The 25,462-nt window shown below is 42.7% G+C and overlaps 1 protein-coding gene across 7 annotated transcripts in view; it reads right to left on the bottom strand.

Moving 5' to 3' along the window:
- Nucleotides 1-25,462, bottom strand: part of SRGAP2 (SLIT-ROBO Rho GTPase activating protein 2) — a 279,652-nt gene that overhangs the window by 87,750 nt on the left and 166,440 nt on the right. The window lies entirely within an intron of this gene.

Below are 25,462 nucleotides of genomic sequence, written 5' to 3'. Positions count from 1 at the left end.
TGTTTTCCCTTCCATAAAATTAAAGTCTTCAGCTAACACACTCCTCCAGTCTTGCCCAATCTTTGCATTCTGATTCCATGTGCTCCTGTGCCTGGCTCCTTGAGTGCGTGTCAGAGGAAAGCATCCTTTCAGTGTGTGGATGGTGGGCTGCACATCACAGCCCAGAAGATAATGAGCAAGCTCTCCTCAGGGACCCAGACGCACTACAAAACGTCCGCTTCGGGGCACCTTCTCGCTGTCTCTCACGCAGTGGCCTCCATCGAGGGAAGAGGCCACAGGGGGGAATGCCGCTCATTTGCAATCTCCCGCACCAGCCACTCCTTCCACTGCGAGGAAGGCCGAATTCCACTAAAGCAGCAGCGGCCCAAGGAGGTGAAGCGAGGCAAAATGACTCACCACCGCCCCAGTCAGCAACAGGGCGAGGAAGTGACCACGAGTATCACTTCCCACCGCCCTGCCCTCCAGCCTCCCGTCTTCTCTTACCACCTCCTTGTGTGTAAACGGCAGAGGTTAAAGGAGAAGGCTGTTCCTCTACCCTGTTGCTTACCCAGGACTTAAATCACTTAGCCTCAGCGTGTGAGGAGGAGGGGAGGAGAGAGGGAAAACGTAAGCAATAAAATAGCAATTCAGCCCAGGCAGATGTTTCCTTTCCCCACACTGATTAGTTGGGAGGACCACTCAACTATGACCCCTGTTTATTTGAACAGGCTGTTGAAGGGATCTGACTTGCCGCTTGGTGTGGCTGAGGGCTGGGTTGGGAATATGTGTAGCTAGAGCAATTAAAATGTATGAGAGAGCCCCCAGCAACTCTAACACGAGGACGCGGGGGACAGAAAATTTTGCCAGTGTCTCTCCTGCCACAGATGATAAACAATGTCACTGGTTCTTTATTTCAGAACCTTCACTTGTGTGCCTTTGGGGGAGAGCTCAGCCCCAGCATGGCTTCCTGCTGGCTTCCGCAAGGGGATGGACAGTGCTGGGAAGCTGCAAAGTGGCCCCACCCAAAGACAAGAGGGATATTTATTCCCAGGAACTCCAAAACCTGATGCGGCCCAGGACATGACAATGAAGACCGGAGAGCCCTTCCGTTCCCTACAAAAAAAGCAAGAGGTTTCTAGGCAGGGAAGCGAAAGGATTTACAGAGCAGTCTTTGTGCACAAATATACAGCCTACATCTCTTTTCTTTAACATTTCTTGGAAGAGAATGAGTCATCTAAACATTGCAGGAAACCAAATAGAAGTCGGGGAAAATATTACTTTGGGCAAAGTTTTTCTCTTAAATGTTTGCATAGTAATCTTTGCCTGGAAAAAAAAAAAAAGATGCCTAAATTTAGATTAGAGATGTGGCACAGTTAACAATGCTAGTTTTGTGGGATAGGAAGTGCAATGGCCTGCACAGGCCTGGATCTTTTATTTTGAAACTCACCACAACCGTTTGGCCAGAGTGTGTTTCCGGGGCCCCTGTTCTGCCTGATGCCAAGGTGGGGTTGATCATAAGAAATGGGAGTGCAATAGCTCCTCCCTGCTGTGCACTTACAAAATACATAGAGAATCTTCCTTTTCCAATAGATAGCAGCACCGGACAACAGAACTGAAACACACAGCGTTATGTCCCCAAGACATAATGTTCAAAACCCTCCTTGCTCACTGAAAGGATAGAGCAGCAAAAATATATGGAAACGCCAGGCTACGTGATCTGGGCTACCTGGACATAAGGTTGGTCCACTCAACTTTGGACCTCCCTAATTATATTTGCTGGGTTTATCCATTAGCTTTCCCAAAGAACATCCGTTTTGAAGGGCTTTAAAGCAGTGTTCATCAGGGAGATTACCTACTACCTGATTTTCTAGTTATTCACATCAGCATTACTGTGCTTTCCAAGTGGGAGGTGAGGAATGGGGGGGGGAGGGCTGTTGTTTATTGGCTATCTGGACAACAAAGCTATATTATTTGACAAGCACAAAATTACCCCCTATTTTAATGAAAGAAGGAAAAAAAAAAAAAGAGGAAGGCACGTCTCTGCTATGTGGTGAGAGCTAATTTCAGCCCTTTCCCAAAGCTAAGCCTGTCAGCAGGTAGAAACAGTTGGGTCATTTAGTTCTCTGCCATTCAGCCTGTGTCAGCAGTTTTCCAAAAAAGATCCAATTTTCAAGGGCACATATCTCATTCACCAGTGCTGGCATCCCCTCCCAGCTCAACGAGACTTCAGAGACCAACTGTTGAAAAAAAAAAAATAGCAGTTTACAATTGAATTTAGGTTTATGGATTTCAGAGGAAAGGGACTTGAACCTTATATTAAGCTCTGGCAGCAGGAGAAGCGCTACCAGACAGAGTGACAATTTCAGGGGCACTGGCTCACCACTTCAAAGACTCCAGGTTTCATGAGCTAGGGCTTGGGAGGAAACGCTCTTGGAGGGGAGCATAGGGCTAAAAGCACCAGGGCACTGTATCTGGGCTTTCCCCCATCCCAACTCAGTGCACCAAAATAGAGGGTGGAGTTCATGTAAAGGATGGAGAGGTTCAGAGGGGTGATTCCCATAGGTCAAAGGTCAGGAATGACTTCTGGATTTCTCCTGGACCACTACTTGCATTTATGCAAACGAGGTTCTTTCTGTTCAATATAGAACACCCTTGAATGGCTCTAGGAAGGGTGAGCTCCAGTGAGGACATTATGGTCCATGGAGGCCAACATCATATAAAGTACAATATGCTGAACTGTATACAAAGAGAGGTAAGCTGGGAGCTACCACAAGGCTTTTACCTTCTGAAGAATAGATCAGGATGTTTAAAAACCCAAATTTTTATTGCAACCCAGTGTAGGATGTGCCTACAGTAAAGGTACTTACATGGAATGCAACGCCACTGCCTTCCCAGTGGAAGGAATGTAACCTGATATTTCCTATTCTTTTCTATTTTTTATTTGGTCATACCGCACTAAATTTATTTTGTTACTCATTAATGAGTCAGTATACACATGTCTTAAAAGAACGGGGTATGTAATTGTGAATTAACGAAGAAAATAATGGCTTTCAGACTGGAGCCCACCAACCAGGACAGGAGCGAAACAACTTGCCTCTTGAGGTAACTCATCAGGGGTTTTAAAGCAGGTTCAATTACTGGATTCTGGCAAGAGAGGAAATGGCTAGATTACAGAGGATGAGCAGTGAAAAGCCCACTGGCAAGTATTTATGGAATATCTATTATTTGTCAGATACTTGTGGATTGAATACAAAACAGATAGCTTAAAAGTTAAGAATCTGGGCCGGCGCCGCGGCTCACTAGGCTAATCCTCCGCCTTGCGGCGCCGGCACACCAGGTTCTAGTCCCGGTCGGGGCACCGATCCTGTCCCGGTTGCCCCTCTTCCAGGCCAGCTCTCTGCTGTGACTAGGGAGTGCAGTGGAGGATGGCCCAAGTCCTTGGGTCCTGCACCCCATGGGAGACCAGGAGAAGCACCTGGCTCCTGCCATCGGAACAGTGCGGTGCGCTGGCCGCAGCGCGCTACCGCAGCGGCCATTGGAGGGTGAACCAACGGCAAAGGAAGACCTTTCTCTCTCTCTCTCTCTCTCACTGTCCACTCTGCCTGTCAAAAAAAAAAAAAAAAAAAAAAAAAAAGTTAAGAATCTGGGCCGGCGCTGCGGCTCAATAGGCTAACCCTCCGCCTTGCAGCGCCGGCACCCCAGGTTCTAGTCCCAGTCGGGGCGCCGGATTCTGTCCTGGTTGCTCCTCTTCCTGTCCAGCTCTCTGCTGTGGCCCGGGAGTGCAGTGGAGGATGGACCAAGTGCTTGGGCCCCGCACCCCATGGGAGACCAGGAGAAGCACCTGGCTCCTGCCTTCGGATCAGCGCGGTGCGCGGCCGTGGCGGCCATTAGAGGGTGAACCAACGGCAAAGGAAGACCTTTCTCTCTATCTCTCTCTCTCTCTCTCACTGTCCACTCTGCCTGTCAAAAAAAATTTTTAAAAAAATTTTTAAAAAGTTAAGAATCTGCTGAGAGAAATGGACATTACTCTGATGTCGGCCTGTCTGAACACAATTCTTCCAATCTCAAAGGGATTCACGGAAATGGGATTCAGTTAGTTTCCGAGTTCATGATCAATTCTTTTCCCCTTTCATAACGAAAAGGTTTCCACACTATCACCTAACCCTAGGGCAAGGCAGTTTGCCAGAAACAGAAATCTGACTTTAAAGAATCCAGCTACTTCACAGTGAACCCTTTATCTCCAAGTTGCCTTTCTAAATTGCTGACGGATATTTCAGATTATAAGGATGCCGCCTCAGTGTAAGTGGCTCCCGATGTTGTCGCATTCCAGTTGTGAAGAATCTCTTGAGCTTGTAAGCACCATAAAAACTAACTTTCCCAAGTACTCCTTTACTCAGAAATCAATGGGTACAGTGAAACTCTCCCAGTGACAAAAGTCATATATTAAAAAAAAAAAAAGTAAAAAACCTGTCACAATCTAAGATCTGATGCCTTTTTCATAAGTCAGATTCTGAACCATGAAATAATTCTTTAGGTTCCTACTTAATTATCTGAAGAAATTAGTCCAAAAAAAATCACAAAGCTACTAAAAGAAGCCATCTGAAACTAAAGGAAAAGATAGATTATAATTTGTAAACCAGCTTTCTGTCCTTTGTGGTACCCAGTGGCTATAAAAAAAATTACCTTCTGGGTCTGGCGTTGTGGCATAGTAGGTTAAGCCTCTGCCTGTGGCTCCAGCATCCCAAATGGGCACCAGTTCGAGTCCCAGTTGTTTCACTTCTGATCCAGCTCTCTGCTAATGAATGGCCTGGGAAGGCAGTGGCAGAGGGCCCAGGTGCTGGGGCCCCTGCACCCTTGTGGCAGACTTTGAGGAGGCTCTGGCTCATTGTTTCAGAACAGCCTAGCTCTGGCTGTTGCAGCCATTTGGGGACTGAACCAGTGGATAGAAGATCTCTCTGTCTTTCCCTCTCTCTGTAACTCTGTCTCTTAAATAAATAAACCTTAAAAAAAAAAATCACTTGCTGAATCAATTAGACCAAGGTAGAGTTTAGACGTAAACACTCTGCATTTGCTTCATCTACATTATTAAAAGTAGAGTGATGACTCACGTGAACACTCTGTGGTTATGGTTCTCAGATGAATCCAAAAAGCTGAAATGACTTTTCCAGGATTGCACAAATATTTAGTATGTGATCTAGGGCCACATGTAACATTACAAGAGGATTAAACATGGAGGCTTTGAAGCAGGGTTCCAACCCTGCTTCTACTCCCCAGTTGTATGAACTCAGGTTAACTATTTACTCTGTTTCAGTTTATGCTTCCGTAAAATAGAAAATACTCATAATCCTAGGCAAGACTAATACTAAAATGAGATAATCATGTAAAATAACTTGTAATTAATCTAGTACCTAGTATGCTCCACAAATGTGGCTAATATTAGAATCTGGTTCTCTCCACACCCACTTGAATGCTCTTTCCACGGCACTGTGCGGCCTTCTTCTGTGCTCTCACACATCTTGGTCATGCTACGTGGGCCCGGGAAAGGCACCCAGAAGCTATTCCCTCAGCAAGACTGCAGCTACTCCCCTCCAAAGGGGGCGCTATCAACCCACAAGGAAGAGGTTCTTTGTTTTTTCCTATGCCTGCTGCTCCACAATCTATTTTACTCTTTAGTTTCCATAGAACTAAAGTAATAATAACAGTAAAAAAAAAAAAAAAAAAAAAAAAAAGGCAGTTTTCCTGGGGAAAGAAAGAAAAAAAAATCAGAGAAAGAGGAAAAAAAGAAGTGTTTAGCAGAAAGGAAGAAATGGCAAGGGTGAGAGACGGGGGAAGGAAAACAAGGAGCACACAATTTCCTTCTATCCTCCAGGTCAACTGAACAAAAAGACCATTCTCAGCTGCACAACTAGGCGTTGGTTCAACTGAGGTCATAAATTAAATGTCCAAAGGTAGAAACTCCCTACTGCCCAGGTCAGGGAATACCAAAGACTGCCTATCACCAAGTGTAATGAAACCCAGGACCTCTCTTCTCAAGGGCACTTGTTTCTGAAAGCCATTTCTCTCCCAGAAGTTCTGGAATGTGTCAGCAATCACACTTGATAACTCACACGCAATGCTAGTGCCCCTGGGAGAAAATTCATTCTTTGGCATGACGTGAACACTAGGTTCAGCTCCTATCCTCTGCAGACACTAGCTGTGCTCTAATCCAAGCCTCTTGTCAGGGAAACACATAATCCAGACAAGTTTGAGCCCCACTGGACTGGGATGAGGGTAGGGGTGCGAATCCTGGGAGGTAGAGATAGGGGCAGGAAGAGGCTGATGGCCTCTTCTGCTCTCCCAAGATCTATGATGACACAGGAACACAGTCTCAAAACAGCCTGAATACTGCATGGCTCTTCCAATCTCTTATGACCTATCCTAATACTAAGAAAATAAGCTCCAAACAAAATCCCTAAAATGAAAGAGAAAATCACATCAGAGTCTTCATCCCTTAAGCTATTATTCTGGTCCTATTTCCATTGTTTACTCTTCAGGACAATGACTTGGGGTCTTCAGGCCCCAATCTCTCACAGAGAGATTTCTTCAGGTCATTCTTATAAGAATCACCCAACTTTTCCGAGCAGAACACCAAAGGCATAGAAATGGTATCTAGGTGACTGTGGGCACCCTTCAGTAGACTGGGGCACAAAGGACAAAAGACACAAAGCAAAGAGGCAACACAAGAGCACAAATCTCTCGGCAGCTGTAAAATGAACTCAGAAAGAAAAGCGAGCAACGGCTTGGAACTGGGCAAGGAAAGAAAAGAGAGTCAGATTGATAAGGTGCTTGAAAGACTATGCCCTCCTGCAGGAAGGAATCCAGAAACTGGGGGACAGGAAGAATGCCTATGCAGCTCCCAGATGGCTGGGCCAGGAGGTGGCTGGAAGAACAGGAGTTAATAGAGCTCATCGAAAGTTGGCAGTGTGAACACGACAGGAGGAGGGCAGCCTGGTAGGAAGTAAAACAGTCAGCAGCACCCCTACAGGAAATGCCTGGGGCACTAGGAAAATCGCTGATTAAATACTTTAAGAAAGAGGAACCCAGAATCAAAGCCAAGTCATTGAGGGCTCTTTGTGAAAGCATTAGAATTTGAAGTTGCCTTAGAATCCCGCTATCAATAGAGGAAGAGACTCCAGAGGATTCAATTATGAAGAGAAGATTATTTGACACACCCCAGCTTCCAGCATTAGGTGCATAAAGAAATGTACAAAGCCAATTTTGGAAGGCTGAGCAGAGTTCTTTATTGGCAGAGAATTAGATTTCATTTCCCTAGGGCTGAGATAGATATTTGAGCCTGGATCGTCTAGCTCTATTCAGCTCCAGTTATGGCCCACATGCTCTTAAAAAAAAAAATCAGAATGGGCATTTGGCTTAGTGGTTAAGTTGCCACTGGCTACTCTGCTTATGACTCAGCTTCCTGCCAAGGGGCGCGCTGGGGAGGCAGCAGAGGAGGACCCACGTACTTAGGTCCCTGCCATCCAAGTGGGAAACCTGGACGGTCCAGCCCTGGCAGTTGCAGGCATCAGGGACTGAACTAGTGGATGGAAGATCTCTCTGTGTCTGTCTCTCAAATTAAAACAAAACAGGACAAACAAAAGAAAGAGTAGATTTTAAAAAGAAAAGTCCTTGGAGAGTACCTTCCCTCTTGTCAGTACCCCACTCCCACAGAAAAATTGAACTGGGAGACTGGAACGGGAGATTTCCAAACTCCAGCTCTCATTTCTCCTTAAAGCTCTTCACTCTTTCCTCAACAATCAGGCTTAAAGTGTTCCATACACATTCAAAAAGAATATACACCCATCTGCAATTGTTAGGAACAGTGACCATGTCATTTTACTGGTTTTTTTTTTTTTTAAATCTATTTGTTAAAATCATTCACGAAGATAATGTATGAGAGGTCTTCAAAAAGTTAATGGAAAAGATGTATTATGAAAAAAATGTATGCACAGAATTCAAAAAATATTTGAACCAACATAAATTTGTCTTTTAATTCAATTTTCCATGAACTTTTGAAGTATCCTCCTATTAAATCTCACTGGGTTGATGATTTGTCTGTTTCCTCTTCAAATTCTGTTCATCTTTTGATTCATATCTTCCTCCCCCCCCCCCCCTTCTTTCTTTCTTAATTTACTTGAAAGTTAGAGAAAGACAGGGAGAGAGAGATCCTTCATCTATTGGTTCACTCCCCAAATGGCCACAAATGCTGGGGCTGTGCCAGGCTGAAGCCAGGAACCCGGAGCTTCATCTGGGTCTCCCACACATCAGGGGCAAGGTCCCAAGTACTTAGGCCATCTTCCGCTGCTTTCCCAGGCCATCAGCAGGGAGCTGGATTGGAAGTGGAGCAGCCGGGACTTGAACCGGCACCCATACAGGATGCTACTGTCACAGGCGGCAGCTTAACCCGCTACACCACAACACCAGCCTCTGATTCATGTATTTCAAGGCCACATTATCAAGTATGCTTTTCTTCCTGGAAACTTGACTCTTCGCTAGGAAATACCCTTCTTTATATCTAATGATACTTTTTGCATTAAAATCTACTTGGTCTGATTTTACTGTAATTATCTTTTCCAGTCATTTTGCTTTAAATTTTCTATAGTATATCTGTTCTCTTTTGTTCTTTAAGTATTTGTCTGAAAAGTCTTCTAATTAGGATAATCAAGTTGAAGTTATTTTAACTACTGCTACATTCAGGTTTAAACTCACCAGCTTGCTATTTGCTGTCTAATTTGTTCTGCTATTCTATGTTCACCTTTCTTATCTTCGTCTCCATTTAGAACAATTCAGTAAGATTCATCCTTTAGATATACAGTTCTATGTATTTTGAGAAATGCACAGAGTTATATAACCACCACCACAATTAAGATGCAGAACAGTTCCGTTATCCACTAAAAAATTCTAATACTGCTCTTTGGAGTCAAACTTTCCTCTACTTTTAGCCACTGGAAAGCACTGTTCTGTTCCGTACCTCTATGAGTTTTACCTTAATCTTTCTTACTTTCTTTTGAGTTATTTTTATTAATCAATTTTCTCCTTCTCTTAGATTGATAGTGATACTCTTTTAGTTAGTAACCATAAATAACATTCTTGACTTGCCAAGTTCTTTAAAAATACTCTGACCACTTCTTGAATACAAAGATATTTTTAAAAGTATGTGGAAAATGGAATTAAAAGATAAGTTTATGCTGGTGCCCCCAAAATTCTAAAATCCACACATAGTTTTTCAATATACTCTTTTTCCATTAACTTTTTGAAGATCCCTCACATGTATGGATTTTAAAGTTTCTCTGTACCAAAATAAATTTATATTTAAATTGCATTTTTCATGAACCTTTAAAGTCTCCCATACTTTTATTTTGAAAGAGTTACACAGAGAGAGAGAGAGATATCTTCCATCTGCTGGCTCACTCCCTAAATGGCCAAAACAGCTAGTGCTGGGCCAGGCCAAAGCCAGGAGCCAGAAGCTTCATCTGGTCTCCAAGTGGGTACCGGGGCCTAAAACTTGGGCCATCCTCTGCTGCTTTTCCCAGACTATTAGCAGGGAGTGGGATTGCAAGTGGAGCAGTGGGGATACGAACCAGTGCCCACGTTGGGTGCTGGAGTCTTAGGCAGTGGCTTTATCCCACTATGCCGCAGTGCTGGCCCCCACCCTCAAATCTTTAAGCCTATTTTCCACCCCCACCTAGATTCCATCATTGCTATTTGTATAAGTAATTTTACACATATATTTAAAATTCCATGAGATACTACTGTGATTAAGTTTAAACAATTAAGATTTATAAAGATGTATATACTCATAAACACCTTTGGTTACTCCTCATCCTTTCCTGCAAATCCAGTCTTCTATCTGGGATCATTTGTTTTCTGCTTAAATAACCTTTAGTTTTTCTTTTGGTACAGGTCTGCTGGTGACAAATTTTCTCACATTTTTCTTGTTTGAAAACCTCTGTTCATCTTAATTTCTAAAGCATGTTTCTTTCTACACTTTCGTTCCATGGTCTCCAGTCTTCTGCTGTCTTTTTTGAGAAGTCCTCTGTGAACCACGCTGCTGTTCCTTTGAAGGTACGAAGTCTTTTTCCCCTCTGTGTCATGGTTTTCAGCCACTGTACTAAAATGTGCCCACATGTAATTTTCTTTGTATTTATCCTACTTGAGGTTCATAATGCATCTTCAATCTGTGATGCATTTCATAGATTGGGACAATTCATAGCTATTATCTTGTCAAACATTAGGGGTATTCAATAAGTCCATGGAAACTATGTACCATGAAAAAAAACTATGCATGGATTTCAAAATATTCTGTACTAAAACAAACTCATTCATATTAACTTGTTCTAACATATCTGAACAGAAGCTAGTTTGACACAGGATAAGATACTAGTGTGAAAAGAGCCCCTTTCAGAGCAACGTGAATTCTGTTAAAGTTGCAGGAAGAACAAATAAATAATAAAATAAAAATAAATTTATGGTGAAGCTTGGATGAAAGAATGGTGAGATCACTCACATTTTTTGAAGATATGGAGATAGTGCCCCAAAAGGGATCAGCACTTTATAAACAGGTAACTCATATAGAGGGAATAATTAACATCAACTTGAGAAGGAAAAATTAATCTTGTCCACACCCTATTTGAAGAGGATTATGATTAAAAGCAGAAACCACAGCAACACCATAGACATCTCGATTAATTCCGTTTACACAATTCTGAATGAAAAATTAAAGTTGGGGCCGCAGAAGTTAAATAGTAGCCTACAGTGTCGCCATCCCATATGGGCACTGGTTTGAATCCCGGCTCCTCTGCTTCTGACCCAGCTGCCTGCTAATGCACCTGGGAAAGCAGCAGGGGATGGTCCAAGTCCCTGGGCCCCTGCACCCACACAAGAGACCCGGATGAAGCCTGGCTCCTGGCTTCAACCTGGCCCAGCCCTGGCCATTGCAGGGAGTGAACAAGCAGATGGAAGATCTCTCTCTCTCTGTCTCTCCTTCTCTCTCAGTAACATTACCTTCCAACTAAATTAAAAAAAAAAAAAAAAGAAAAGAAAAATTAAAGTTGAGCCAAGTTTCTGCTTCAGAGGTTCAAAAATGAATGCTCCCAGAACAGCTGCAGACAATAACAGAGCTTTCAATGGAAAATTTCAAAAGAAAGATCAAGATTCTAAAGCATTTCTCTGAAGATGTGTATTTAACAGGAGATGAAACTTAGCTTTTTAAGTACAATCCTGAAGACAAAGCAGAGCCTAAGCAATGGCTATCAAGGGTGGAAGTGGTCCAATCAAAGCAAAAGAAGACCTGTCAATCGAGAAGGTCATGGCAACAGTGTTTTGGGATGCTCAAAGCATGACTTTCCAGAAAGCCAAAGAGCATTTGGAGCAAGAAGCACCCAGGAAAGCTTTACCAGAGTCCGTCCGGACCACAAACAATGCTCCTGCTTCTTGGCTGATCACACGTGGGTAATTCTGTGAGCGTTTCCATGAGAAATCATCAGGCATCTGACTTACAGTGCTGATTTGGCTCCTTCCAACATTTTTTGTTTCCTAATCTTAAAAAAAAAATCAATTTTTCTTCAATTAATAACATCAACAAAACAGCATTTACATGCTTAAATTCTTAGTGCCCACAGTTCTTTAAGGATGTAATAAATGGCTAGTATCACTGCTTTAAAAAAAACTGTCTTGATCTCAGTGGAGTTCATGTTGAGAAATAAAGTTTTATGTTTTATATTTATCATTTTATTATTTTTTTCTGTATTAAAATACCCTCATATTGTTTGTACCTCATTCTCGTTGTTCTCTTCTTTGGGACTTCAAATACAAGCTTGTTGGGCTTGTCTTCCACATTCCTATGAGGCTCGTACGTGTTTTTCTGCCTTTTCCATCTTTTAATCTCTCTAAGCTCTGTATGTATTATTTTCTCATTTCTCCTCCAGTTGCTTAAGTCCTCATTCAGTAATGTCTAATCTGTTGTTTAATCTACACACTGAACTGTTTATTTTAACCACTCTATCATTCAGTACGAAAATTTGATTCCTTTAATTATTGACATATATTTCACAAATCATAAAATTGACCACTGCAAAGTATACAACTCAGTGGTATTTAGTATTTTCACAAAGTTGTGCAAACATCGTCATTCTAGTTCCAGAACAGTTTAATCATCCCCAAAGAAACCTTTACACTTGTTTGTATTCATTCTGCAACCTCCTGGCAACAATTCATGTACTTTCTGTCTCTACGGATTTGCACATTCTGGAATTTTCTATGAATGGAATCATATAATATGTGGCCTTTTGTATCTGACTCCTTTCACTTAGCACAACGTTTTCAGAGTTCATCCGTGCTGTGCCATGCATTTTCTTCTTTATGGCCAAATAATGTTCTATTGTATGGATATGCCACATTTTGTTTAAGTTTATCCCATTAATCACGTCATGAACTTTGGGTTGTTCCCACTTTTTGGTGGATAAGTTCTTGTGTGAGCACATGTTTTCAATTCTCTAGGGTGTATACCTAGCAGTGGAATCGCTGGTTTACAGGATAATTTTATGCCTAAGTTTTTAAGGAACTGTGGGACTGTTTTGCACAGTATCTGTACCACTTTACAATCTCATCAGCAATGTGTGAGAGTTCCAATTTCTTCACATCCTCACCAATATTTGTCTTTATTTATTTTTAAAATTATAACCATCCTAGTGGGTGTGAAGTGGTATTCACTGTGGTTTTGATTAGCAGTTCTTTAATAACTAATGATGGCAATCGTCTTTCCATGTGCTTGTTGGCCATTTGTGTAACGACTTTAGGGAACTGTCTATGCAAATCTTTTGCTCATTTTTAAATTAAGTTTTTGTTTTTTGTTGTTGTGTTAAGGGTTCTTTATACATTCTGAATACCAGACTCTTATGAGACCAGGATGATTTGAAAATATCTGCTTTATTCTATAGGTTATCTTTTCATTTTGTTGATCACATTCTTTAAAGCAAGGAAGTTTTTTTTTTTTTATTTTGATGAAGTTCAATTCATATATTTTTCCCTTTGTTGCTTTTATCTTGGTGTTATATCTAGAAAACCAGGGTCTGATCTGAGGTCAAGAAGATTTATACTTCTAATCTTATAGTTTTAGCATTTCCATTTATATCTTTGATCCATTTTGAGTGGATTCTTTGTTATTATTCCTAGTTTTGTTTTTAGCATGTGATTTCATAAACATGGTTAATTTAATGTTTATGTCTAATGACATCATTACCTGCGTCTCCTCTGGATCTGTTGATCCTGTTTTTGGTCATGGATCCTATTTCCTCATACGTCTAACTACTTATAATTCAGAGCCAAACACTGGAAGTGAAAAAGGCTGAGAGATACACTAAGTGTGGGATGACAGTATCTTTCTCTAGAGATTTACATTTGCTTTTGTCCACTAGCTATCCTGGACCACCTGAATCCAATTAGAGATTAAGATAATTTGAAGCGAGGTGTCAGTCCCTGTGAGACTGCTGAAGGTTATTTCTGATTTTTCCTTATTTCGAAGTTGTATCCCTTTGATGTCCTATAGCCTGGAGAATTTTACCAGGACTCCCCCTCCTTGGCCTTAAATTCCAAATTTTGTCCTGCTAGCCCTATAAGTCTGTTAAAGCTCTGCTCAACTTCTTGCCCTCAGTTATTTTTCCTAGAATTAGCAGTTGCCTCTTGTGGGACAGTAGAACCAGTAAGGCAGAAGGGTTGGTCTGAATTGTCAAAGCTGTCATTTCTGGAAGCACAGCTTGTAAGTTTTTGTCACTGTCACCCAGTCCAGTGCAATTCTAGATACTACAAAATACTGAAACATGCTTTGTATGAATGAATGAGTGAACACTAGTGATAATGAAGGTATACCACACATGTGGTTTTTTTTTTTTTTTTTTTTTTGGACAGGTAGAGTTAGACAGTGAGAGAGAGAGACAGAGAGAAAGGTCTTCCTTTTTCTGTAGGTTCACCCCCCAAATGGCTGCTACGGCCAGCATGCTGTGCCGATCTGAAGCCAGGAGCCAGGTGCTTCCTCCTGGTCTCCCACGCGGGTGCAGGGCCCAAGCACTTGGGCCATCCTCCACTGTCTTCCCGGGCCACAGCAGAGAGCTGGACCGGAAGAGGAGCAACCGGGACAGATCCGGCATCCCAACTGGGGACTAGAACCTGGGGTGCCGGTGCCGCAGGTGGAGGATTAGCCTAGTGAGCCACGGCGCCGGCTTGCACATGTGTCTTAAAGTTGTTTGTTTCCCAGGACATAGAAACCAAAGCATTCTGATAAAACAAAGGAGAAGCAAGCCTGAGGTTTTTCTGTTTTTTTTTTGTTTTGTTTTGTTTTGTTTTAAGATTTATTTATTTTAAAGGCAGAGTTAGAGAGAGGGAAAAGAGAAAGAGAGAAAGAGAGAGAGAATGAATCTGCCATCTGTTGGTTGATTCCCCAAATGGGTGCAACAGCCAGGGCAGGGCCAAGCTGAAGCCAGGAGCCAGTGATATCCTCCAGGTCTCCCAAGTGGCTGCAGGGGCTCAAGCACTTGGGCCACTTTCCACTGCTTGTTTAAGTGGAACAGCCAGGACTGGAACCAGCACCTACATGGGATGCCAGTGTTGCAGGTGGCGGCTTAACCCACTATGCCACAGTGCCGACCCCAAGTCTGAGGTTTTAACTATGGTTCCTCCTTACTTCCTCGGGGGCTTTGCAAAAACCACAATCAAAGAGAAACAGGTTGAATCTACCCCCAAAAAGGGCATATCTAAAATTAGTGAGTGACTGAAATTCCAGATTCAAATCTCAGGGAGCCTCTGGTGACCCAACATCCACCAAATCGAGGAGCCCCACAGGAAGTTCTAAAACTGAGCACATATAAAAGTCTTTCATGGGGACATCTGGAATCTGAGGAGGGTCTGGGCATCTAGTTCCTGGGATGTATGTGGAAACACCAGCTTCACCAGCTACCTTCAATTCGGTAATAGCGCTCTGCCTTTTCCCAAGTGATACTAACATTAAAAAAATAAAATGAACTTGTAATTCTTCTCCACTAAGTGGCCATAAGCTGTTAATTTTTCCTTCACGATGTGTCTACTGTTTGTCCCCTTTTCATTCCTCCTTTCCCTGCTTTCACAGTGCAGGCCCTTATTATCAGTCTTTGAATTAAAGGCCCAGTGTCTCTGAGATAGTAGTACTTTTATATTCTTTTATTTTATTTTTTAAAAAGATTTATTTATTTATTTTTAAGTCAGAGTTACACAGAGAGGAGAGGCAGAGAGAGAGAATGAGAGAGAGAGAGAATGGGAGAGAGAGAAAAAGAGAGAGAGAGAGAGAAGTCTTCCATCTGCTCCCCAATTGACAGCAATGGCAGGAGCTGCACCAATCCAAAGCCAGGAGCCAGGAGCTTCTTCTGAGTCTCTCATGTGGGTGCAGGGGCCCAAGGACCTGGGTCATTTTCCACTGCTCTCCCAGGCCATAGCAGAGAGCTGGATCGTAAGTGGAGCAGCTGGGTCTCGAAACGGCGCTCTATGGGATGCTTGCGCTTCAGGCCAGGCATTAGGCCGCTGTGCCACAGCGCTGGCCCCGTATTTTTATATTATTTTATAAACCTTCCATGGGTCCTGTGTGCAACTCTTTAGTCTGGCATTCAGAACTCTTTTCCGTTTTGTTTCCACTCATCTTCTCATCATCACTCTGATTGAGCCAAACTATTTTACTCATCACCCTTTGAAGAGTCCTCTCCCATTCCAGCACTTTCCTTAATCCTGAAAATTGTTCCATTCATATGGAATGTACTTCCACCCCACTGGCCCTCTCTTTTCTATCTCTACTGAAGCCATACTATGACTGGCATGGAGTACATTCTCAATAGACGTTCTTTACAAAAAAGTATGTGCTGGAGCCTGGAGGCGAGCACCATCACTGATGCTATGGGAAATGCATATCCATAAAAATTAAATTGTAATTTACCTCACACTACCCCTAAAAAACTGACTTCATGGGGATGGTTTAAAGACTAAAATGGGGAAGAAAAACTACAAAGCATTTAGGAGATAATACAGTAGAATCGCCTCACAACCTTAAGGTAAGAAAGGCTTTTTCCTACATGGCAGAAAACCCACTAACCACAAGGAAAATGGATGAATCTGCAATAAAATTTTCATTAACCAAAAGAAAATATACAAAGAAAAAAGGACAAAACATATTTTAGGAGAATATATATCTATACATATTCCTATAACCTACAAAAGCCTAAAATTCAGAGGCACTTCATAAAGACAATATACCTCTGTGGTCAATAAAAACAAGAAAAGGCCCTGAAGCTCATTAGTTATCAGACAAATGAAACAAACATGCCAATAGTTCAAATTAAAACTAGAGCTTAAATTAAAAATCTTGCCATACCATATGTAGGTAAAGTTGCGGAAAAATGAAGACTCTCATACATTGCTGGTGGGGGTAAAAATTAGTGACAACCACTTTGGAAAACAACTTTGGATTTTATTATAAAGAAGACACCCTTATATTTTGGCTCAGTAATTCTACTACTAAGTATATATCCTAGAAATCTGGGCACAAATACACCAATATACCCAGAAAGGAATGTTCACAGACATATAGTTCACATTAGTCAAAAACTGAAAACAATCCAAGTGCCCATTAATAAAAACAGATGAATAAATTGTGATATATTCTTAAATGGAACCCTAGAGGAATGACAATAAATAAGGTACAACTTTTACACAATAGCATGGGTAGATCTTACAAACAACGGCAAACAAAAGAAGCAGACACCAACAACTGGGGGCCCGTGTTTTGGCAGAGCTGGCATCCTGTATCAGAGCTGGCATCCTGTATCAGAACACCTGTTCAAGGCTTGGCTGTTCTACTCTCTAATAATGCACCTGGGAAAGCAGTAGAAGATGGCCCTAGTACTTGGGCTCCTGCTACACAAAGGAGACCCAGTTGGAGGTCCAGGCTTCGGGATTTGGCCTGGCCCAGCCCAAGCTGTTCCAACTATTTGGGGAGTGAACCAGCAGATAGAAGCTGTGTCTGTCTTTTCCCTCTTTCTCTGTCACTCTGCCTTTCAAATAAACAACTAAATAAGTGACTCCTCTCACAGAATGTTCAAAAAACGGTGTAAAATGTGATATGATGAGAAATTACATACTTTAGTCTTCATTCAGGGTACACAGTTCCTAACACCCTTGTCATTTTCCTAAATGACAGGAGTGACAAAAGTGAAAGGACCATGATTTGTTATTCCTAATAAGTTCTTTTCAACCATACCTGAGTTTATGTTAATAAGGTGTCATTTGGAAAGCCGAAAGGGTGGGAGTAGGGCTGGTTGCCAGGGGAGCCTACCTTGTAAAGAGTAGAGGGTTGGGTTGGGGCCAGTGCTGCGGCATAGCATAAACTACGACAGATAGCAGTTGTCTCTTTCTCACTCTAAATAAATAAGAATTGGATTCTAGTGTGGCTTTCATTATGGTTTTGGAGATAATTCACCTAAGACCTCAAAATCTCTACTTTCTTCATCTATAAAATGAGGACAATAATTCTTGGTCCTTGAAAATAATGATGATGGGCCAGCATTGTGGCATAACGTGTAAAGCTGCCGCCTGCAGCACCAGCATCCCATATGAGTCCCAGCTGTTCCACTTCTGATCCAGCTCCCTGCTAATGGCCTGGGAAAACAGCAAAAGATGGCCCAAGTGCTTGGGCTCCTGCACCCACATGGGAGACTAGGAATAAGCTCCAGGCTCACCCAGCTCCCGTTGTGGCTATTTGGGGAGCGAACCAGCAGATGAAAGATCTCCCTCCCTCTTTTTCTCTAACTCTGCCTTTCAAATAAAAAAAAATAGAGTAGAGGGTTGGGTGCAGGAATGTGGCATAACTGTTAAGTTGCCCCTTGGGACATGTATATCCCACATCAGAGTGCCTGGTTTGAGTCCTGGCTCCTCAGCTGCTGATCCAGCTTCTTGTTAATGCTCACCCTGGGAGGCAGTTGGTGATGGTTCAAGTACTTAGGTCCCTGCCACCAACATGGAGAACCCAGATTGAGTTCCAGGCTCCTGGCCTAGCCCTGGTTTTGCTGGGCATTTGGGAAGTAAACAAGCAGATGAAAGATCTCTCTTCATCTGTCCCTTCATCTCTCTGCCTTTCAAATAAAAATCGTTTTAAAAAATTTTAAAAAAGATAGAGGGATGGAATTTTCAGCCTCAGCCCTCATCCTCCACAGAAGACAGGGCCAGATCACCAACTATCAATGATTTAATCAATCACATATATGTAATGAAGCTTCCATAAAAACCCAAAAGGACAGCATTCAGAGAGCTGTATGTTGGTGACTACGTGGCAGTATATACCTTGCCCTGTGCATCTCTTCCATCTGGCTGTCCCTGAGTTGTATTCTTTTATAATAAACTAGTAATCTAGTGAATAAACTGTTTTCCTAAGTCCTGCTAGTAGTTCTAGCAAATATCACCCCTGGTGAGGGGGTCAAGGGAACCTCCACTTTATGTTGAGGCAATCAGAATATAGTTGACAACCCAGACCTGAAATCAGTATCTGAAATGGGGATAGTCTCTTGAGATCCAGCCCTGTGCTAATGCCAGACAGATAGTGGCAGAACTGATGAATGATAAAATGCCTCATTGTAATCCACAGAGAATTGGAGAATTATTTGCTGTGAGAATATTCCCCTACAACTACACCTACCATCACATTTGGTACCAGAAATAAAATACTGAGTATAGTTTGAGTATTGAAAAAAAAAAAGTATTCTTCCTATTTAACAGGCAAACAAGACCATGCTGTTTAGGGAAATACATAGGGGACATAAATAAAGAAAAGCAAAAAATAACTATTACAAAATTGAGCTAGTGAGGGAAATAAAGAGGGTTTTGAGATACACACATGAGGTGCTAATAAAGGTCTGTGTATTGACCTGTGTAGTTGAGTTACTTCAGTGTTTGCTTTTTTTTTGACAGGCAGAATTAGACAGTGAGAGACAGAGAGAGAGAGAAAGGTCTTCCTTCCGTTGGTTCACCCCTAAATGGCCGCCACAGCTGGCGCACTGTGCTGATCTGAAGCCAGGAGCCAGGTGCTTCCTCCTGGTCTCCCATGTGAGTGCAGGGCCCAAGCACTTGGGCCATCCTCCACTGCTTTCCCGGGCCACAGCAGAGAGCTGGACTGGAAGAGGAGCAACCCGGACAGAATCCGGCCCCAAACCGGGACTAGAACCCGGGGTGCCAGCGCCCCGGGTGGAGGATTAGCCTAGTGAGCCGCGGCGCCAGCCTCAGTGTTTGCTTTATAATTACTGATTTACTGTCCATACATATTTTTTGTGTTTTTCTATCTTTTTATTATATTTCAAATTTCAGGAAGAGTTTTGTTCATAGATCCTCCTTGAACAACCAAGCTCAATATGAGCTCTTCCTCTACTGCCTGTGCTGCGGTCTCTAACAATTACTATCCATGCCTTTTATGGGAAACTCATCACATCTACACTGCCTTGATTAGAGTTATTTATGCAAAGCTTCTGAAGCATCTAGACTATATCTCACAATCGGTAATTAGCAAAAATAGTATTTGCAGCTTACATTTACTTAGTGTTAACCATTTATAGGCATAACCTTATTTAATCTTTGCAATAATTCTGTAAGTTATTATTATTAGTTTCATTTTATAGATGCTGAAGCTTCGAGAGTTGAGCAATCTGTCCATGGGAACAGGTTTCAAGTAGTAGCCTTGGATTTTGAACTCAAACTTTTGTTCAACGCTATTTTGTTACTTTATTTTTATTTTTATTTTTTTATTTTTGACAGGCAGAGTGGATAGTGAGAGAGAGAGAGACAGAGAGAAAGGTCTTCCTTTTTGCCATTGGTTCACCCTCCAATGGCCGCTGCGGCCGGCGCATTGCGCTGATCCGAAGTCAGGAGCCAGGTGCTTCTCCTGGTCTCCCATGCGGGTGCAGGGCCCAAGCACTTGGGCCATCCTCCACTGCCTTCCCGGGCCATAGCAGAGAGCTGGCCTGGAAGAGGGGCAACCGGGATAGAATCCGGTGCCCCAACCGGGACTAGAACCCGGTGTGCCAGCGCCGCAAGGTGGAGGATTAGCCTGTTAAGCCACGGCGCCGGCCTATTCTCCTCTACTTGTATAATGCCTTGCATAGAGTCCACACTCAGTAACTTTTGGGTGAAAATGGGCATAAAAGGCTATAAACTTCCACAGCAAGAACGAGATAGCACAAAAGAATATTCTTGATTTTTTTTCAGTTCTTAAATCCTGTGGCATTTACAATTGGAAAGGTTGTAGTTCTAACTGTTAAAAGAGATTTGTAGATTCAAAACTACAAAACTAAGTTGCTAAAATATTCTATTAAGAAAAAGGGAATAAAAAAATTAAACAACATTAGATCCATCTGCTGTATTTGGGTGGCTGGTAGTCCAAAGGGCAAATAGCAGAAGTATGCCTCATAAAATACCCTGGCCACAGTGCAGATGGAACTGGGCCAAGGGGTTGCCCAGCTAGCAAGCATTATTGCTTTCCCTCTATCCCAGGCAGTCCTATGTTAGCCTTCAACAATCCATCTGTTCTTCTCGTTGGACTTGGGACTTAAGGATGAATTGGATGAGGCAGTTGAGCAAGGGACAACAGCGGGCACTGCCTGGGAGGCACTGCCTCTCATTCTTGCCCTATAGAGTTCAGGCAGCAATCTTTTTGAGGAGCCCCAAAGAAGGGAGTAGAAAGCAGCTGAAGACAATGGGTGCTTTCAAGAGTCCCCCTGGTACTCAGAGGAGAACTGAAGAGCAGAGGGAAGGTTCAAACATCCAAGGGAAAGGAAACCACTTTTTGATGCACTCCAAAAACAAGGACCATGATCAAAGAATTGCTTGCTGCACTTAAAGCAAAAAGAAAGCAACAACAGGCCTTCTGCATTCCTGCCTTTCGATGCTAGGCTGTCCTCTTAACTTGGAGATGAAGAGCATAGCTGCTCTGCCCTCATCACTCCCAGCCCCCAGCTCCTAGGGACAATTGAGCTGTGTCTCTGGCATGTGTGGAGCTGCAGGTCATGGCCATATTTAACGAGAACATTCATTCTCCACAGGCACTACAGGACTCTTCAAAACGCCCTTTGTGTCACTGCGCCTTCCCTCCACCCCCTTGACACTAATTTAATCAAGATGTCTTTCTAGCTCATAGAAGGGATGGACTCGTCAGTTCCGCATTCCACACAGCATTAGGGCTTCACAGTCAAATATGTGGAGTTGAAACCAGTGTATTGAGGAGATGGGGTCAGGGTCCCCAAGCCAGAGCATACCTACCCTCTGTGTAAACTCTGGGCATAAAGAGTATACTAGGTTGGCCAGCGCCGCAGCTCACTAGGCTAAACCTCCGCCTGCGGCGGCGGCACCCCAGGTTCTAGTCCAGGTTGGGGCGCCGGATACTGTCCCGATTGCTCCTCTTCCAGGCCAGCTCTCTGCTGTGGCCCAGGAAGGCAGTGGAGGATGGCCCAAGTGCTTGGGCCCTGCACCTGCATTGGAGACCAGGAGGAAGCACCTGGCTCCTGGCTTCAGATCAGCACAGCATGTCGGCTGTAGTGGCCATTTTGGGGGTGAACCAACAGAAGGAAGGCCTTTCTCTCTGTCTCTCTCTCTCACTAACTCTGCCTGTCAAAAAAAAAAAAAAAAAAAAGAGTATACTAGGTTTGTGTAGTTCTTGCAAATTTTAATTAATCCTAAATATTCAAGACAGTATGAGAAATATTCTCTTAGGCAAGCTAGACGATATTCAAAAACAATTTTTAAAAACTCTGAACTTTATATTTTTGGATTCGTCAACACTGTTTATAGAATGAAGAATTTGAAAACAAAGCTTGTTGTCAGAACTATACCTGCCTCTTTCCGCCTACTCTCCACTCTATTTGCCCATAATTTTATAAAATCTGAAAACTTCAACTATCTTACCTAAAAACCAGATTTTAACTCAGATTTTCCTTCTTAGCTGTTTATCTAGATCACAGTCAACATCCAGAAGAGTGTCAAAGTTGTGGTGAGATTAAACCTGCTAATGAACAAAGAAGCCACCTAGAGTCCTGGAGCCTTTCCCTAACCAAGTAATCAAAATGATCAGATTCCTGGTCGGACGTCTTTTCCTATGCTTTGTTTTCTCCCAAAGAGGGCCTCACTGCACAGCACCACTTTCTTGAGTTGGTTGGAAGACACCAAGTCGAACCTCTGAAGCATAAGTCTTGTGGGCCAGGAGTCCAATGCACTTCAGGATGGCGTGAGGCAGGCTGGGGGGGCAGGGGGGGGGTACTGAAGTGCTGATTTGAATGTGTGTTGAAATTCCTCTGCCAACCACAGATTCATCCACCTGTCATGCTCTCCCACCTGGGACATGTAATTCATTCCCTCCAACATCTGCACGCCAGTTTAGCCAGCTTGCAGTAGCAGCAGTAGATATATATTCAACAGCCTACTGTACAACCCACAGGGGGATTTTCAGAAACCCGGCAGAATTCCAGAGTATAAGAAGGGTGTACCCTTCCAAGCTTTTGGAGCAAAAAGCTCAACTCCCTCTTCTCAATTTCCTCCCCTTCCTGCCTAGGTCAAGCAGGCCATTGACCTGAGGTCAAGAACAACCCTAAGTGCTTAGGCCAGTTTTAAAGATCTCTTCAAGAATTCTGTGACCTCCTGAAATTCCTAGTCATGAAAAACTCCAGCTCCTTTGCAAAGTTATACTGAAAAAGTTCATCACCCTCCAATAAACAAGTGCCCCACTGTGCTGCTCCTAAGGTAAGACCTGAGCCTTGCACCCTTTCTCCCCTTTTTGCTGACTTGCTTATTTTCTCTATTTCCGTGGAAAAGCTAGTAAGAAGTATTTCCCTGACACTCTCAAATCATAAGTCTACAGCCTTGGGTTTTATGTTACGACAGAGAGTATTTATTCTGATTCCAAGAGAAAATGATATTAGCTAAGCCAGCAAGTGGCAGAAATTTGGGGAAGGTCAATGGAGGCTGGTTCTGGGCTACGGTGAGTGCCATCTCATTTGAGTACATCCTATAACCAAATGGTGAGCATGTCAACCAGTTCTGGGCTGAACATCAGGAATTTGGTGCAAGAGATATCCAGATATAGTAACACCTTGCAAAATGACATTTAAAGAGATTTATTATATGTCCAAGTCAGCCGCTCTAGTTCTTAGAAAAGTCACTCAGAGGTTATAGAGATACTTGATAATCTTGAGAAAATGTGATTTTGTTTTCCTGTCTCAATTTTCCCAGCATTTACATCTATAGCACAAAATGTAAATCCTGTTCAATCTGGTCCCAAATACAGCTGGAACGTGTCACTCCCATTTTCTCTATCCAACCCCTCACTGTCTTAGTTCAGCACCCCATTAACTATCAGATTAACTATCACAATAGCTCTCTAACTTGCTCTCGCTTTTCTAATCTTTCTCACATCCAAACATCTCAGGATAATCCTTCTAAGAGGTAAATCTGTCCATGGCCCTCTCTTGGTAAAACTTATTACTGGATCTTTAGTGTCTTTAGGTGCTAAAATGTAGTGGGCAAAGGATGAGGAGAAATAAAATATACAGTCTTACAGTAATCTTTCAAAGGTAAAGATATTAAACTGACAGTAAAGAAAGCTGGGAGACCCCCTTCCCTAACCAAGTAATCAAAATGATCACCACCATTAATGGGACAAGTGAACAACAAGTGCCTCTTGATTTAATGCGCTGAGAAGAATATATCACTTCTGTTGTATTCTTGCCAAAACTGCTTAACCAGAATCAAATTAAGAAGAAATGTCAGACAAACCAAAACTGAGGGACATCTACAAAATAACTGGCCAGTCCTCTTCAAAATTTTCAAAATCAAGAGGATTTGGCCTAGTGGTTAAGATGCTAGTTAAGATGCTCATATCCCACATCAAAATATTTGGTTGATTCCTATCTCCAGCTTCTGATTCCAGTTTCCTGCTAATGTAGACCTTAGGAGGCGGCGGTGATGGCTCAAATAATAGGGTTCCTGATACCCACATGGGAGACCTGGATTGATTTCCAGGAACACAGCTTTGACCCCAGATGCTGTGGGCATTTGGGGAGTAAACCAGTGCATGAGAACTCTATCTGTCTCTCTGTTTCTGTCTCCTCTCAGCCTTTCAAAAAATGTCTGGGGCAGGCATTTGGTCTAGCAGTTAAGACTTAGGTTGGGACACCTGCATCCTATAGCAGAGTACCTGGGTTTCAGCCCTGGCTCTGCTCTTGATTCCAGCTTCTTGCTAACATGTTCCTTGGGAGATAGAAGATGATGGTTCAAGTGGTTGAGTGCCTGACATCTAAATGGGAGACCTAGACTGAGTTTTTGACCCCCAGTTTTGGCCTGGTTCAGGTTCAGCTGCTGAGGGTATTTGAGAAATGAACCAGGGCATGGGAGTGTGCTCGCTCGCTCTCTCTGCTTTTCAGATAAAACAAATGAAGAAATTTTAAAAGTGTCAAAATCATGAAAGAAAAAGAAAAACAAAAGAATGTTTAAAGATTATACGGTTCACCTCAACTCCATGTGTGACCTGGAATTGAACCTGAACCAGACTCCAAATCAGAAATTGCATGTTAGTGGGGCAATTATTGAAATCTGAAGATCAGTAGTAGATAATAGTATTGTTTCAATGTTAATGTCCTGATTTTGATCATTGTATCATGGCTGTAAGGCATTTTAATATTTGGGGAATTTTGCTTAAGCGTACATAGGAAGTTTTGTACATTTTTGGGTGCACTTTAAGTATGAACTTATTTCAAAATGAAAATTAAAACAACAACAACATTAGCTATTTCACTAGCTTTGGAGTACAAGCCTTTCTGTGTGGCATTCATGCTTTGCCTACTTCCTTGGCCTTATCACTTGCCATGTCCCTTGCAAGGGATGGGTGTTTAGCCATCCTCAGCTAGTTCTGGAACACTCTTCGCTTGTTTACATTCCCTTATTTTCTGCATAAGCAGTTCCACCTCCTAGGAATCTCTATTCTCCCCTCCCCCATATCACCACTCTCTCTACAACACCAAAAGACTTCATGAGGCAAACCTCACCTCATGTTTCCGTTCATTGAAGAACCCATTACGCACTGTATTATTGTGGGCCTGCTTCTCCCACGAGATTTTGTGCTTCTACGTTAGGGGCCATCTTCATTTTCTCAGCACATAGTAATGTGCTATGCAGAGCCAGAACTCAATTAACCATGTGTTGAGTGACTGTATTGTCTACACTCAGAACCATCCTAATACCCCACAGCTGTATGGTGTCTAATGGTTTGCCAAGCATTTTCATAGAAATTCCCTCACTTAACTACGGAATTTTAGGGAGAAATCATAGTGTGAGAGCTGGGATAAGATCCTCACTCCAAGATCAGAATCTTTTGAGATTCATAAACTGCAACAAGGGCCTCTTTCTT

The sequence above is a fragment of the Lepus europaeus genome, chromosome 14, assembly GCF_033115175.1.
Source record: "Lepus europaeus isolate LE1 chromosome 14, mLepTim1.pri, whole genome shotgun sequence".
Lineage (NCBI taxonomy): Eukaryota > Metazoa > Chordata > Mammalia > Lagomorpha > Leporidae > Lepus > Lepus europaeus.
This window is presented reverse-complemented; position numbering and strand designations above follow the sequence as displayed.